Genomic DNA, 14,945 nt, shown 5'->3' on the forward strand with positions numbered 1-14,945 from the left:
ATACAAACTCTTTTGGCTCCTTCCTGTCTGGGTCTTTCTTGGCTTTGCTATCTTCTAGCTCTATTCAGGTTTTTGGAGTTTTTTTTCTAGCTCTATCCCTGATCATTTTCAGAGCCTGAAGGCTCTATGCAGACTATCTTCTGGTTCTCCTCTGGATCCATCCACTATCTCTTGTCTCTGTCCAGTGAATTACACTTGTGTTACTAAGCAGGTAAAGCATACCACAGATACTTTCAGCATTATCGGAGCACATAGTGGAAGCTTGGATGAAACACAGCGGACTTCTAAACAATGAACACCCGCAACTTGGGAGAAATAAAGTTGGGTTTGATGCGTTCTAATATTGCAATGCAAACCCATGATGTAATGACAGTAATTCAGAATAATTGAGTCATTCAATGCTCATTTCAGTCGATTTAATCAAACAAAACACAAACATATTGGACGTGGCCTCAAGACTAACCTCTTCACATTCTGTTGAAATAGTCAATTACTAGCCTTATCTCACACATTGCTGTTTTGAATCATTAATATGTGGATGACAGTTAAACTGCATGATGTAACATGTATGCCATCTGCTGGAAAGAAGACGTATCGCTCTGTTGGCGTTGTTTAGACCAGTGTTTTTCAAAGCAGGGGCCCGAGGGGGGGGTCAAAGTTTGAGGGAAAGGGGAATTAAAAAAAAATGTTAATGTTACATTTTTTAGATGTTATTAATAACTGCATATCTATCAATCTACGTGTCCTTTGATATATATATTCAATTTTGATTTTTTCATATTTTATTTTTTTGTTTTTAATTCACACGACCGCCCTTCAAGCCAATCAGAATCGAGCTGCCGCTACTGAGAGTGAAACTGAGTATCTGCTCAGCTTTTGGAGCATGTGAGAGCTAGTGAATATTTCGCTCTGCAGCTGGATGAGAGCACGGATGTAGCAAATATTGTTGTTTATATATATGAATATAAATACTGTTAATATTTCTGTTGAATATTATATATAAATAGCTTTCAAAAATGCTACAAATATATTTATTTATTGATATTACTGTTCAAAATCATATAATTTTATAAAGACAGAAATCACTTTAAAAATGCTTTAAAATATGTTTACTGTTGATATTACTGTTTAATATTGTGTTAAGAATGTTTATAACAGAAGACACCATCAATGTAATGAATGACAAACAAAAGATAAATACAAAAATTAGAATAATAACTGATTATTAATTATTAATACAAATATATATTAAGAAAATGTATTAAGCTGTATGATTAATTTGTCATATTTTCCATCATAATGTACTCATCATTTAAATAAAAAAGGCAACAGGGGGGTCCCCGCCAGACGATAATGCTATATGGGGGTCCTTGGCATGGCAAAGTTTGGGAACCCCTGGTTTCGACAACAAAAACAGAGTGAAGCTCTCAATTGATCAACAATCTTTGAGTACAGACACCGTCCTGCAGAGAGCAGACAACCCCACAGCACGTTGTTGGTCTAGCATTACTTTACAAAACATTTGCATTAAGACACTAAGACTAGCTGGTCCCTTGTAAAGGTGAGTCCACCTTAAATGAGCAGTGGGTGATCAGCAGGTGGAAGGCAGGACACGGGAACTTGGTCCTGAGGAGATGTAACAATTATTAAACAAGAAATAGTCTCAAGGGGTCGAAGAAATGAACATTTGTGATTATTAGAGAATCGTTTGCAGGTGGGTGAAAACAGGCTTAGGGAGTAACGTATTACATGTAACGGCATTAGGATACAAAATAGACAAATGTATTCTCTTACCAACACACTTGGTCTTTTTAAACGATTATGCCATTTAAGTCTTTTGTCACAAACTTTGCAGATCTATTTTTCCTCTCCTGTGTGAATTCTCATGTGTGACTTTAAACTTCCACTCCGTTCAAAAGCTTTCTTACAGACTGAGCAGGTGAATGGTTTCTCTCCTGTGTGGACTCTCATGTGTTTCTTTAAATCTCCACTCTGTGAAAAAGCTTTCTTACAGACTGAGCAGGTGAATGGTATCTCTCCAGTGTGGATTAGCATGTGTTCCTTTAAACTTCCACTCTGTGAAAAAGATTTATTACAGACTGAGCAGGTGAATGGTTTCTCTCCTGTGTGGACTCTCATGTGTTTCTTTAAATCTCCACTCTGTGAAAAAGCTTTCTTACAGACTGAGCAGGTGAATGGTTTCTCTCCTGTGTGGATTCTCATGTGTCTCTTTACACTTGCACTCAGTGAAAAAGGTTTCTTACAGACTGAGCAGGTGAATGGTTTCTCTCCTGTGTGGATTATCATGTGTCTCTTTACACTTTCACTCTTTGAAAAAGCTTTCTTACAGACTGAGCAGGTGAATGGTTTCTCTCCTGTGTGAATTCTCATGTGTCTCTTTACACTTTCACTCAGTGAAAAAGGTTTCTTACAGACTGAGCGGCTGTGTGGTGTATCTCTTATGTGGAGTCTCATGTGTATCTTTAAATATCCACTCCGTAAAAAAGCTTTCTTACAGACTGAGCAGCTGTGTGGCATCTCTCCTGTGTGGACTCTCATGTGTATCTTTAAATGTCCACTCTGTGAAAAAGCTTTCTTACAGACTGAGCAGCTGAATGGTTTCTCTCCTGTGTGGACTCTCATGTGTATCTTTAAATGTCCACTCCTTGAAAAAGCTTTCTTACAGACTGAGCAGCTGAATGGTTTCTCTCCTGTGTGGATTCTCATGTGTCTCTTTACACTTTCACTCTTTGAAAAAGCTTTCTTACAGACTGAGCAGGTGAATGGTTTCTCTCCTGTGTGGATTCTCACGTGTCTCTTTACACTTTCATTCCTTGAAAAAGCTTTCTTACAGACTGAGCAGCTGAATGGTTTCTTTTCAGCACTACGTCGTGGATCACTGACAGATTCATGTCTATTTTTAATTGAGTTTGAGCCTGAGGCAGGTTCTCTGGTCTCCTTCCAATCAGCACTGTCTTCAGTGTCAGGTTCAGAAGAGTCTTCAGTGTCAGGTTCAGAAGAGTCTCCAGTGTCAGGTTCAGAAGAGTCTCCAGTGTCAGGTTCAGAAGAGTCTCCAGTGTCAGGTTCAGAAGAGTCTTCAGTGTGGTCCTCAGCCTTTGGTTGCAAACTGCTCTCTGGATCTGAGTTCCTGGCTGGTTCTGGTCCTCGACAGTCATCTCCATCAGCTTCTGTTTCCATGTGTTCAGTTTGTCTTTGATGAGGCTGAGAGGACTGAGGTTTCTCTTCATCATCTTCACTCTTCACAGGGTCAGGAGTGAAAGTGGACTTGGTGATATCAGCCTCCTCCAGCTCCTGAAGCTGCTCTCCCTCCTGTTCCTGCTTAATGTGTGGGGGGGGATCTGGGTCCTCCTGGTCCAGACTGGTGCTGCACTCCTGCTGGTCAGGGAGAAGCTCTTCTTTAACCACCACCAGCTGCTGGACGTCTGCAGGAAACAGGAAACACAGTCAGAACAAACTGTTAAGTGTTAGCATTTAAAAACCTCATCACCATTACAATGGGAGACATTTTGCAGCCCTAATTAATGCCTTTGTTTTTATATTTTCACATCATCTTTCTTAGTCCCACCTATTGTGTATTTGTGTTGGCTCAAGTCACCTCATGTAGCCCAGCCCCTTTCCACTTCCAGTTCAAAATATAAAAAGGGTTTTTTCTTCTGGCGTAGCACTAGCCGCAATGTAAACAAGGAATTGTATTTGGGATCGTTCACAGATACACTACTCCTACAGTATAGAATGAAAATACTCTGTTACAAATTAAAATCCTGCATTCAAACCTTATTTAAGTAAAAGTATGCAAGTATTAACAGAACATTTGACGGCACCTTCTTATGAAACAGTAATGATGGTGCAGTAAAATGTTCCCTGTCAGTGTTTAATTTATGTTGTTTCTTGATTATTTTGTATGTTGCATTTTACTGCTGTACATGTTCAAAGTTGCGCTTGTATAAATGATTATGGATGAGGGAACCTGCTAAATGTTCAAATATGTGTGTTTTTTTAAATACAGTACCAGTCAAACGTTTGGACACCTTCTCATTCAATGTGTTTTGCTTATTTTAATTTGTTTCTACTTTGTAGATTCACACTGAAGACATCACAACTATGAAAGAACACATGGAATTATCTAGTTAACAAAACAAGTATTAAAAAAAAATCAAGAATATTATTTTTGTTTTAGATTCTTCAAAGTAGCCCCTTTTGCCTTGATGACAGCTTTCCTCACTCTTGGCTTCTCTCAGTCAGCTTCATGAGGTCGTCACCTGGAATGGTTTTCTATTAACAGGTGTGCCTTGTCAAGAGTCAATGTGTGGAATGACTTGCCTTCTGAATGTGTTTGAGACCATCAGTTGTGTTGTGCAGAGGTAGAGATAGTGCACAGTGGAAAGCCCTATTTGACTGCTGTTGTAATTAGGGATCGACCGATATGGCTTTTTCAAGGCCGATACTGATACAGATTATAAGTAATCAAGGAGACCGATAACCGATATTTGGAACCAATATACATTTGCAGTAAAATCAGAAAATATATTGTGTCAAAATGTAGAATAACACAAACTCCAACACATCGTTTTTGAAATGCATTTAAGCATATATTATGTTTAATGAACTTTTAAACATCTTACAACTGGTGTCCTCTCTGTGCCCTTTTCTTTAGTGCAGCCATCTGCTATGAGTTAGAGAGAGAGACAAGAAGTGGGGCTGCAGGCTGACATGCTTAACTAACAATAATGCTTAATTTATTATATCAAACCAATGCCTGTCTATCTAGCATAAAATCCCAATAAATTGCTAGCAACTGCAAAACACTAGTGCTAGCTAATGTTTTGCTAAACATTAGCTAAATACATCTTGATTAGCTAATGAGCTTCACATATCAACCTGAAAAACTGCGAGGCTCCACTCGCAGACGCCCCTCCGCACCACAGTTACTCCGCTGCGAGACGCTGCACGCACCCCCAACTCTGACTGACTTCCCGCGTCCCTGTGTAACTGGGAAGCTGATAGAACTGGATCAATAGATCGTGCTGTTTTTGCAACTTCAGCATTTGGGATGTTTATTGAACTTCGGCTTTCAAATGATTTACCTTCGAAACACATGTATGGCTCTGCCGCTCAGCGCTGCTGCTTGCCTCTGTCTGCGTTCTTCGCACCTGCCTGTAATCTGAGAAGGTCCCGCCTCTATGGCTGGCTTCCGCCCGGAAAATCTTCAGTGTTGATTGACACTTCAGTAATAGCCTATCAGATAGCGCTGCGGGCGGGACATTGCTCGTGTACAGAGAGTGGTGACTGCAGCCAGAGAAACGGCCGCATCAGAGCCAAAGTGTTATCGGCAATTTTATTAAAAAAAGGCCGGTACCGATAATCGGTCAAATGAGGAATATCGGCCAGGCCGATAATAGGTCGACCCCTAGTTGTAATCCATATTATAGCAAGAACGACTCAACTCAGTAAAGGGAAGCGACCGTCCATCATCACTTTAACCTCTTAAGCCCGAAGGCCCCCCCAGTGGACCCCTCCCACCGTTTTTTTTACGAGACTATGTCTCAGGGCTTCTTAACATTTATGAAACTATTAATGTTCCATACTCTTTTAACGGTAAGAAACTCAGCTAACTGACAATGTGAACCATTTTTAGCTAAAAGAAACACAACAGTAATACCAAGCCTTTGAATTAGCATGGAGCGAAAAAATGCTAACTAATGCTAACGGACTTTTGCACAGCACTCACGGTAGAAATGCCCTCATTACTTATCGTAACTGCACAAACAAGATATCCGATTAAAGCTGAGACTCCACAGATTCCACACATGTAATGTCATCACTGTAGGATCCCGAATTCCTGGAGCTATGAGCCAGAAAAGAGAAAGTAAACAACATCCGGTTTCAAAAATATTACAATAATTACGTCTTACCTTTTTTGATTTGTGATCAAAAGGTGTGTTCAACGGAATAAAAACGCCACTCAAGGTTAATCCAATGTCTTTGTGTCACGTAGAAATTGTTACTGATAATCCATCATCATATTTATGGAAATATATTAGGTATAAAGTTTTGCCGTCCAGGCTTGTACTTTCAGATATGTTTCGTTTGCTTCTCTATTACGTCCGCAATGGTAATGTGTACGTGGATTTGGGAACTGCCCATCGATTCTATTGGATGTAATGGTTAAGAAAAAGGTGTAAATCACCCAAATCGACCAATGGGTTCCAGAGATATGGTCCTGCGTAAAGTATAAAGAATGCCAGCCAGCTTAAGTACATTACGCAGCAGACTTTACTTATTGTTTACTAGTGCTGGGGGGAAACCATTATTTCGAAAACGATTAATTGGGCGATTATTTGATCGATTAGTTGACTAATCTAACGATTATTTTTCTGTTGTTCAATTCATAAAAAACGTAATGTAAAAAAAACGTAATGTAACATTTTTTTTTTTCACAATACTGTGTCTCAGGGGATCTTAATATTTAACAAACTATTAATGTGTTATACCAGATTAACGGAAATAATCTCAGCTAACTGCCGATACAAACCATGTTCACCAAAACAAAACACAAGTCTCATAAGAAGCATCTAAATGACCCATGAGCGAAAAATGCTAACGGACATTGGCACAGATCTCAAGATAAAAGTACCCTTATTACTTATCGTAACTGCACATACAAGATATCCGATTAAAGCTGAGACTCCACAGATTATGTAGGTATATAGTATCATCACTGAGTGATCCGGACTCGCGACAGGGGAAGCAAATACAGTCATCACAACACGTACCTTTACAGAGCTTCTAGGGAGATCGTCTCACCACCGTAGCTGTCAATCTGATCAAAAGACGTGTTCAATGGCATTAAAATGAGAAACAACGCGACTGAATCGGTTAATCCATAGGTTAACGTCTATGTATAAAAAAATGATTGAATTTATAATCCATAATTCCATTTTTATGTAAAAATCGGAGAGCAAATGTTAGCTGCTAATGGTAGCCACCACAGCTAGCTGCCGCTTTAAATGTTCCAACATAGCCGTTGTGCTTGTGTGATATGCCAACTCCATTTGGCAAAGACTGCAAATGACAATATCTTTGCGTTTTGGACTAACTTTAAAATATTCCCATGCTTTTGAAGACCTAGGGCGAGATGTTTTCGTTTGAGGGCTTCGTGCGCAATCCTGTGAGGAGGTGGTAGCCGTTTCAGTCTCCATTGTGTTTGAAGTGCGATTGCGAACTGCTTGTTGCTTTGCTTACACACCCACGTGTGTGTAGCGACGCGTCGACGCGGAAATATGTCGTCGACGATATTTTGAAGTCGACGCGTCGCTCCAGCACTATTGTTTACTACCTAAGGAAGCAGGAATTGCAGGACCCAGAGCGCACGGAGCACAAAGCGGACAGCAGATAACGGAATTGCAGTTTTATTGCTTATAGATTATCAGAACATTTCAAAGGGGACACAGCCCCATTGGATATTAACCTATGGATTAACTACATCATCGTTTTTTATCGTTTTAATGCCATTGAAGACCAGTTTAGACCGGACAAAGAGGAAGGTGAGCCATGTTAGCCTAGCGCATGTTAGTACCTAGCGTCACTTGTTTTGATGTACATTTTTGTTGATAACCTCGCGAGGTTGTATCTTTCAGTGTTGAGGTGGGCACCGTTATATTCTGTGTCTTTACGGTCATGAACAATGTGTTGGAAGTGCAGCTAGGATAAGTAATAAGGGAGCTAGGAATGATTTTCGGTGCAGTAATAGGTTAGCATTTTCCGCTCGGGGCTAATTCAGAGGCTCACTGTTAGCATTGTGTGTTTTTTTTAAAAAAATAAATGAAAAAGATCAGTTAAATTAGTTTTTTCCCGTTATATGGATAGAAAATATTCATAGTTTATTAAATATTAAGGTTCCCTAGACGTTGTTTCCTGCAAATGACGCGATTTCGGGTCCGTGGGGCCTAAGAGGATAACAGAGTATGTTTTTTTTTCTTTATATACAACAGTTGTATTTGGATGGAATGAATACCTATAGTGATAATTCAAAGTAATAAAATGATTTTTACAGTGAAAAAGTTCAAATGGAAGTGACTTTATTTTTCTAAACCTCTCTAAAAAGGTCAAATCTCACTTTTTTTGCATCAATCTTGATACAGGGTACTTATTATATGTTATATAATTTTAGTCTACTAACCCATCATTCAAGGGTGGTTTTCACTATAAGTAATGGGTTTCTTTTAGGCGGACATTAGAATTTACATGTTTTTACTATGTTCCATCTGAATTTACTTTAAAATAAAAACATCTATATTGATTCTGACACTTCTACATCCAACTCACAGATGTATTAATTTACCCCTTTTAGAAGTGAAGATATAGTCTTTGTTGTGTTAGTGGCACTTTCGAGCCTGAAACCTGAAAAACAGGCTCAGGGCTTAAGAGGTTAAGAAATGTCAAGAACTTTGAATGTATCCTCAAGTGCAGTCGCAAAAACCATGGAACGCTATGATGAGACTGGCTCTCACGAGGACCCCCCCGGGAAAGGAAGAGCAAGAGTTACCTCTGCTCAGAGGATAAACACATCAGAGTTACCAGCCTCAGAAACCGCAAATCAAAGCACCTCAGATTAGAGCCCACATAAATGATCACAGAGCTCAAGTAGCAGACAATCTCAACATCCACTGTTCAGAGGAGACTGCGTGAATCAGGCCTTCAAGGTCCAATTGCTGCAAAGATCCACTACAGAGGATGAACAACAAGAAGAAGTGAGTTGTTTGGGCCAAGAAACACAAGGATTGGACATTAGACAGTGGCAACCTGTACTTTGGTCTGATGGGTCCAAATGAGAGATTTTTGGTTCCACCCTCCGTGTCTTTGTGAGACGCAGAGAAGGTGAGCGGATGGTTTCTGCATGAGTGGTTCCCACCGTGAAGCATGGAGGAGGGGGTGAGATGGTGGGGGGGGGGGGCTTTACTGGTGTCACTGTTGGTGATTTATTCAGAGTTCAAGGCACCTTTAACCAGCATGGCTACCACAGCATTCTGCAGTAGCCAGCAAAATATAAATCATATTCTGGATTTGTTAACACTTTTTTGTTCACTAGATAATTCCAGTTAAAGGTGGGGTAGGTAAGTTTGAGAAACCGGCTCGAGATACACTTATTATATTCCATGGAATGCTCTTAACATCCTGATAGCAATGAATATCTTAAGTGCTTTGACAAAATGTCCATAAACAAATATCATCTGTGGAATCCGTAGTACTGTAAAAAGCACGACCAATCATCTGAGCTGGCTAAAGTAACAGGATGGCCTACCTGCCTGTCAGCCTTCCATCTGTGCACACACTTATCTCATGCCCTCATTGGTCATGTGCGTGTTCGTGTGTGTTGGAGGAGGGGCTCTGTAATGAAGTGGCAGATTTTTCCAGTTATGTATTTTCAAATTCTAGCGCATTCGAGATGGTTTCTCAAAAATTACGTACACCACCTTTAATGTGTTCTTTTATGGGTTTGATGTCTTCAGTATAAATCTAGAAAGTAGAACCAATTTAAATAAATAAAAAACCTTGAAAGAGAAGATGTGTCCAAAGTTTTGACTGCGACTAATACTAGTGTATATCTCTCTCAAAAATATATATATTATGTGTGTATCAGAGGTCGCGTTAACCGAATATTTTCCGTCTATGACAATTTTTTTTTAACAATGACGGACAAATCTGAAAGCAGTCCGTCATTTTGACAGATTGGAACAAACTCGGAACAGCGCCAAAGTTTCCCCGCAGCGAGGCTCCGGTGTTATGCCGTGTTATGCATGCCCTCCAAAAAGGAAATTATACCGTTTCCAAACCTAACTGTGCCGTACAGATCATTGAAATGTCTGTGAGTTTTGGCTTTACGCTGTGCACGCTCCCGCGAGGTGCAGCAGTCAGTCCGTCACAGCGGGTGGAGCTGCAGGATTTCTGCTTCACACACGTTGCATACCGCTCTTTTATTGTCCTTTTTGGACACCTTAAAATGCTGCCAGACCGGTGAAGCCATTTTGGTGAGCTTGTTTTGCCGCGCACAGAGAAAAGTGTCATGTATTTTACGTCATCATTTTACATCATGTGATCGGCTCACGCGATCGACTCTCGCGATCGGCATTTTTAGAGAGCTCGATCGATCGGTAGAGAGTGAGTATCGCCCGATATTGATCGGTGGCCGATCGATCGGAGCATCCCTAATATTTATTCATTGATTTCTTTATGAATTATTCTCCCGCAATTTGAATTAATCCAAAGTATTTGTTTTTATTTGCTTTTACACATTTAAAAAGAAAAGGTGAATAAAGAAGCACATTAAAACTAAAGTATCAATGTATGTCACATTTAACCAACTACAGTGGAGTGCAGCAGCTGGGCGTAAACTGGGCGTAACTTTACGTCCGTCGTAGAACCGAAGGTTAAGACCAAACTAAAGTTATGACTAGTGCACCACTTAGACTCAAGACCTGTATGCGTTGCGCCCAGGTGTAACTTTTACGGGCGTAATTCGGAAAGACAGACTAGTATCCATAGTAACTAGGGATGCCAGCGATTATTCGATTATTCGTTACAGTCTCCATAATCGAATATTATTTTTAAAAATTGATTTTATTTATATATATATTTTTTTATTTATGTATTTTTTTTTTTTATGGCTTAGTTTCAACCAAAATATATATATATATATATATATATATATATGCTAATAATAGTAATAGTATTAATCATTGTAAATGGTCATTGGTCACACCACCAGTTTGTTTTACTGTAAACTTGGAGGAAGCCTGCGTGCAGAGCAGACTGCTGCTGCAGCACGCTACACACCGACCCCGCCCCCACCCCCGCTCTCCCTCACACGAGCGACTAAAGATGAACAAAGCGGCAAGTAAAAAGAGTTCCTCCTCGTGGAACTACTTCGAACTTACAAGTCCAAAGGAAGTTAAATGCAAGCTCTGCGAAAAGACGTTGGTCTATCACAGCTCAACCTCAACAATGCGTTCGCATTTAAGTGCGAAGCACGCCAAAGAGGTTACAGAGAAAGACGCAGCTCAGCCGGCCATTACCAACATAATGGGGGGGGTCGGTCGGATAATCGATTATTATTCGCCCAGGGCTGCCTTATAATAATAAGGTGCTGATTGCGCTCAGATTCTACACGAACGGGGCCTTTCAAAATACTGTGGGAGACATGATTAATGTTCATCGCACAACTGCATGTCGGGCTATAAGACAAGTTTCATTGGCCCTCCAGCACCGCCTTAGGAACTATATTCACCTACCCACAGAAGAAGAAGCAGCGAAATCCAGGCAAGATCTTTTGTTAAAATCAGGTATACCTGGTATTGTCTGATGCATCGACGGTACTCATGTTCGCATTCAGGCCCCCTCTGAACATGAGTATTTGTATGTTAATAGAAAGGGTTACCATTCTATAAATGTTCAAATGGTGTGCAACTCGGACATGGGCATTGTCGACCTCGTTGCAAGATAGCCTGGGTCGACCCATGATGCTCGCATCCTGAGAGAGCGCCCTTCAACGGGAATTTGAGGCAGGGAGAGTGAATGGACTTCTTCTCGGAGACAGTGGATACCCTCTGAAGCGCTGGCTAATGACACCTGTCATCGCAGAGAGAACTGCACAAGAGCGCCGCTATAACGACAAGCATACACAAACGAGGAACATTGTAGAGCGCTGCATTGGAGTGCTCAGACGTAGGTTAGTAAGTCATTTTTATAATATATAAAAGGCCCGCCTTTTAATGTAGATATAGGCTAAATTGTTTTTTGCAGGTTTCACTGCCTCCACAGTGAAAAGCGAATGCACCCTGAGCGCGTCTGCGTGATCATTGCTGCCACTGCGGTGCTGCACAACATCTGGGTGAAAAAGAGAATCCCCCTTCAAGGAGAATTGGCACTGGAGGCGGATGAGAACCCTGTGGCTCCTGCTGGCATCCGTGAAGATATCGGTGGACGACTTACCCGCAATCATATAATAAACAACCTATAGACCTATATATTTGTAATATGAACGCTGTTTTTTTGCAATTGCATTTCAATAAGCTCCCTTTGTGACCACATATTTTCATTAGGCCTATTTTATTCAAAGAACACACAAGAACATTAAATAACAACATTTTGGAGAACTATTAACATGAAATTAAGATAAAAAAACAAGTACAACATGATTACAGAACGGTGAACACATTGTCGTCTTCAGTGATTAGTAGATGATTCTTAAGAATTATTATTTGGAGTCTCAATTTCTCCATCTCAATTTGTTGGTGTTCCGCTCTCAATTCGACGGTCTCCACCTCCACACGAACGATTTCTTTCTCCGTCAGTTCCCGCTGTAGCTCTGACAAATCCCTCTTTCTCTTTCGGGGTGGGGCCATTTGGGATTCCCCTTGAGTCATCGCTGACGCTGTGAGTGAGGGACTTCCCTCTTCTCTGCGGTCCTCTGAGTCTGTAAAATGGCAAGTTACTGTCAGTTACTGTCAGTTGCTATCAACTGCCGCGATTGCTAATTGTCATCTTGCTAGCCGTGATGTCTCACGGGGTAATATGTATATAGATAATATAGGGTGATGTTACTCTATTAGTGACTTACCACTGTTGACAGCTGACACGTCTGCGTCAACCTCTTCAAATGTTGAGGTTGAGGCTCTGAGCTGTCGATCCCATTCAACCCGGTGAAAGTGGGGGAATCCTCTCCAAAAATAGCAATAATGATTTTGCTGTATGGAGAGGTTTTTGGAGCAGGGCCTCCGCCGGTCGGAGGGTTTTTGAGAACCGATGCATCCTTTTTGGCTCTGGATAGTAGGTCCTTCCACTTTTTCCTACACTCTTCCACCGTCCGTATCCCTCCATCACCCAATCATTTATCGCACCAGTGATTGACTTCCAGGCTGCGAGTTTGTGTTTGTTTGTCATGGTATTATTAAATTTGGCAGTTTGCGAGTTTTTATGCTCTGCATATATTTCAATTAATGTTCTAATCTCTCTATCAGTAAAATAGTTTTTTCTCTTCTTTCCGTTATCCATATTAGTTATTCAATTCTTAGCTTGCTCTGAATGGAGGAGTTTGAGTGTTCAATTATATAGACGTGTGTTGCTTGGCAACAATTACTGTTTCGCGTGTATTCACGTGGACGCGCATCTATGTATTTTCATAAATATATTGCTCTTCCGTAATACATTTTAATTATTATAATAACGTACATGTGTCTAATAATACTTACATACTTTTACTTAAATAAGATATGCATGCAGTACTTTAACTTGTAATGGAGTATTTTCACAGTGTGGTGTTTGTACTTTTACTTCAGGATCTGCTACCTGCAGCAAGTGCTGATAAAGGGTCTAAAGTGTTATTAATGTGATAATAAAGTGCTACTGAAGAGTGTAAAGTGTTAATTAAGGGTAAAGGGAACAGACCTGCTCTGTGGATCCGAAGCTGAGGCTGTAAAACAGCGTCCAGTAGCTTCTGGAGTCTCTTGTTCTCCTCTTTGGAAAGAAACAGCTCCTCCTCGAGCTCTGCTATTGTTTGTTCAAACAGAGCAAATGTCTCTTCATCAGCAGCAGTGAGTCGCTGCTTCTTCAACGACAGCAGCATTTGGACTTTACTCATGTTTCCTAGATCACCTTTTCCTGCAGACTCCGTTAAACACACCGTTTCTCTCTGCATCAAACTCTCAATCTGACTTGTGTTGCTAACGTGTTTCCAGCTAGCATGCTAAGCTAACTCCTGTAGTCCGAGGTAAACGCTCCAGAAGAAAGAGCACACAGTCCATTCGGAGGTTTATCCAGACACACAGACGATGGATCAGTAGAGCTGGATCTCACACACACTTTCTCAGGAACACAGAGAGAGAGAACCGTAGCGAGGAGACGCCACGTGGATCCAGGTTCTTCTTCTTCTTCTTCTCTCGGTTTTTGGCGGATTGCAAACAGCTTTCAGGTGCATACCGCCACCTACTGTACAAGAGAGTGTATCACCATATCATCCTATCAGCACTTGTGGAATTATACCATTGTGTTGTTTACGTTGTTTTAAATTCTTCCAATCAATCCTGTTCCACTCAAATACTTAAAAATGGCCTTCCTGCCTCTCTTACCCCCTCACCTTCTGTTCCCAGTGTCCCCATCAGGCTCCACTCCCTTCCTGGTAGCTCTTACCCCTCACCTTCTGTTCCCAGTGTCCCCATCAGGCTCCACTCCCTTCCTGCCTCTCTTACCCCCTCACCTTCTGTTCCCAGTGTCTCCATCAGGCTCCACTCCCTTCCTGGTAGCTCTACCCCCTTTAAAATGTTACACATCTCTCTGACATTATTCGTGTAAAACAACTTTTAAATCTGATTCTTACTTTTAGAGATATTAAACATTGTTCAGACCTTGGTACAGAGGCCTTCTTCAGATGTTAACATTAACTAGAGTGCGTGATGTCACAGCTAGAGGGTAAGGAATCTTGACATTTGCCTTCATATTTTTTTAAACTGCCATAATTCCCAAACCCTACATTCCTGAGACATAATGTATCATGACAAATGTAGGAAAACATCTCGTAGCTTGAAAAAAGACAAATAATTAAGCAATAATAATTAAACAAAATGCCTCTTGGGGGCATGAAGTGACACAAACTGTCAACATGCCTCCATTAAAGCCCATTGTAATGTCAGGCTGATATTTCCTCACGGCAGCAGCCGCACACCTTTAGTTAAACTGCCAAAAAGGCCACATTATTAATTAATCATCAGACTACATATTTTAATAGTAAAACAATAAAAGCAATGAATGATAACACTTTACTTTATTCAACATAAAACCAAATGAACCTTAATAAGATATGGATATTAAGAAGACCTTCAAAAGTGATACTGATGTATTGATGAAAGGCCGGCATTTTTTACGTTTGCTTA

At 40.6% G+C, this 14,945-nt stretch overlaps 1 protein-coding gene and 1 pseudogene across 1 annotated transcript in view; one reads left to right on the plus strand and one right to left on the minus strand.

The window, feature by feature from the left end:
- Window positions 1-14,945, plus strand: part of LOC139435428 (zinc finger protein 501-like) — a 64,965-nt gene that overhangs the window by 16,313 nt on the left and 33,707 nt on the right. The gene's annotated exons all lie outside the window — the stretch shown is intronic.
- On the minus strand, window positions 1,241-13,123 carry LOC139435378 (zinc finger protein ZFP2-like; annotated as a pseudogene).

The sequence above is a fragment of the Pseudochaenichthys georgianus genome, chromosome 16 (genome assembly GCF_902827115.2).
Source record: "Pseudochaenichthys georgianus chromosome 16, fPseGeo1.2, whole genome shotgun sequence".
In the NCBI taxonomy this organism is placed as follows: domain Eukaryota; kingdom Metazoa; phylum Chordata; class Actinopteri; order Perciformes; family Channichthyidae; genus Pseudochaenichthys; species Pseudochaenichthys georgianus.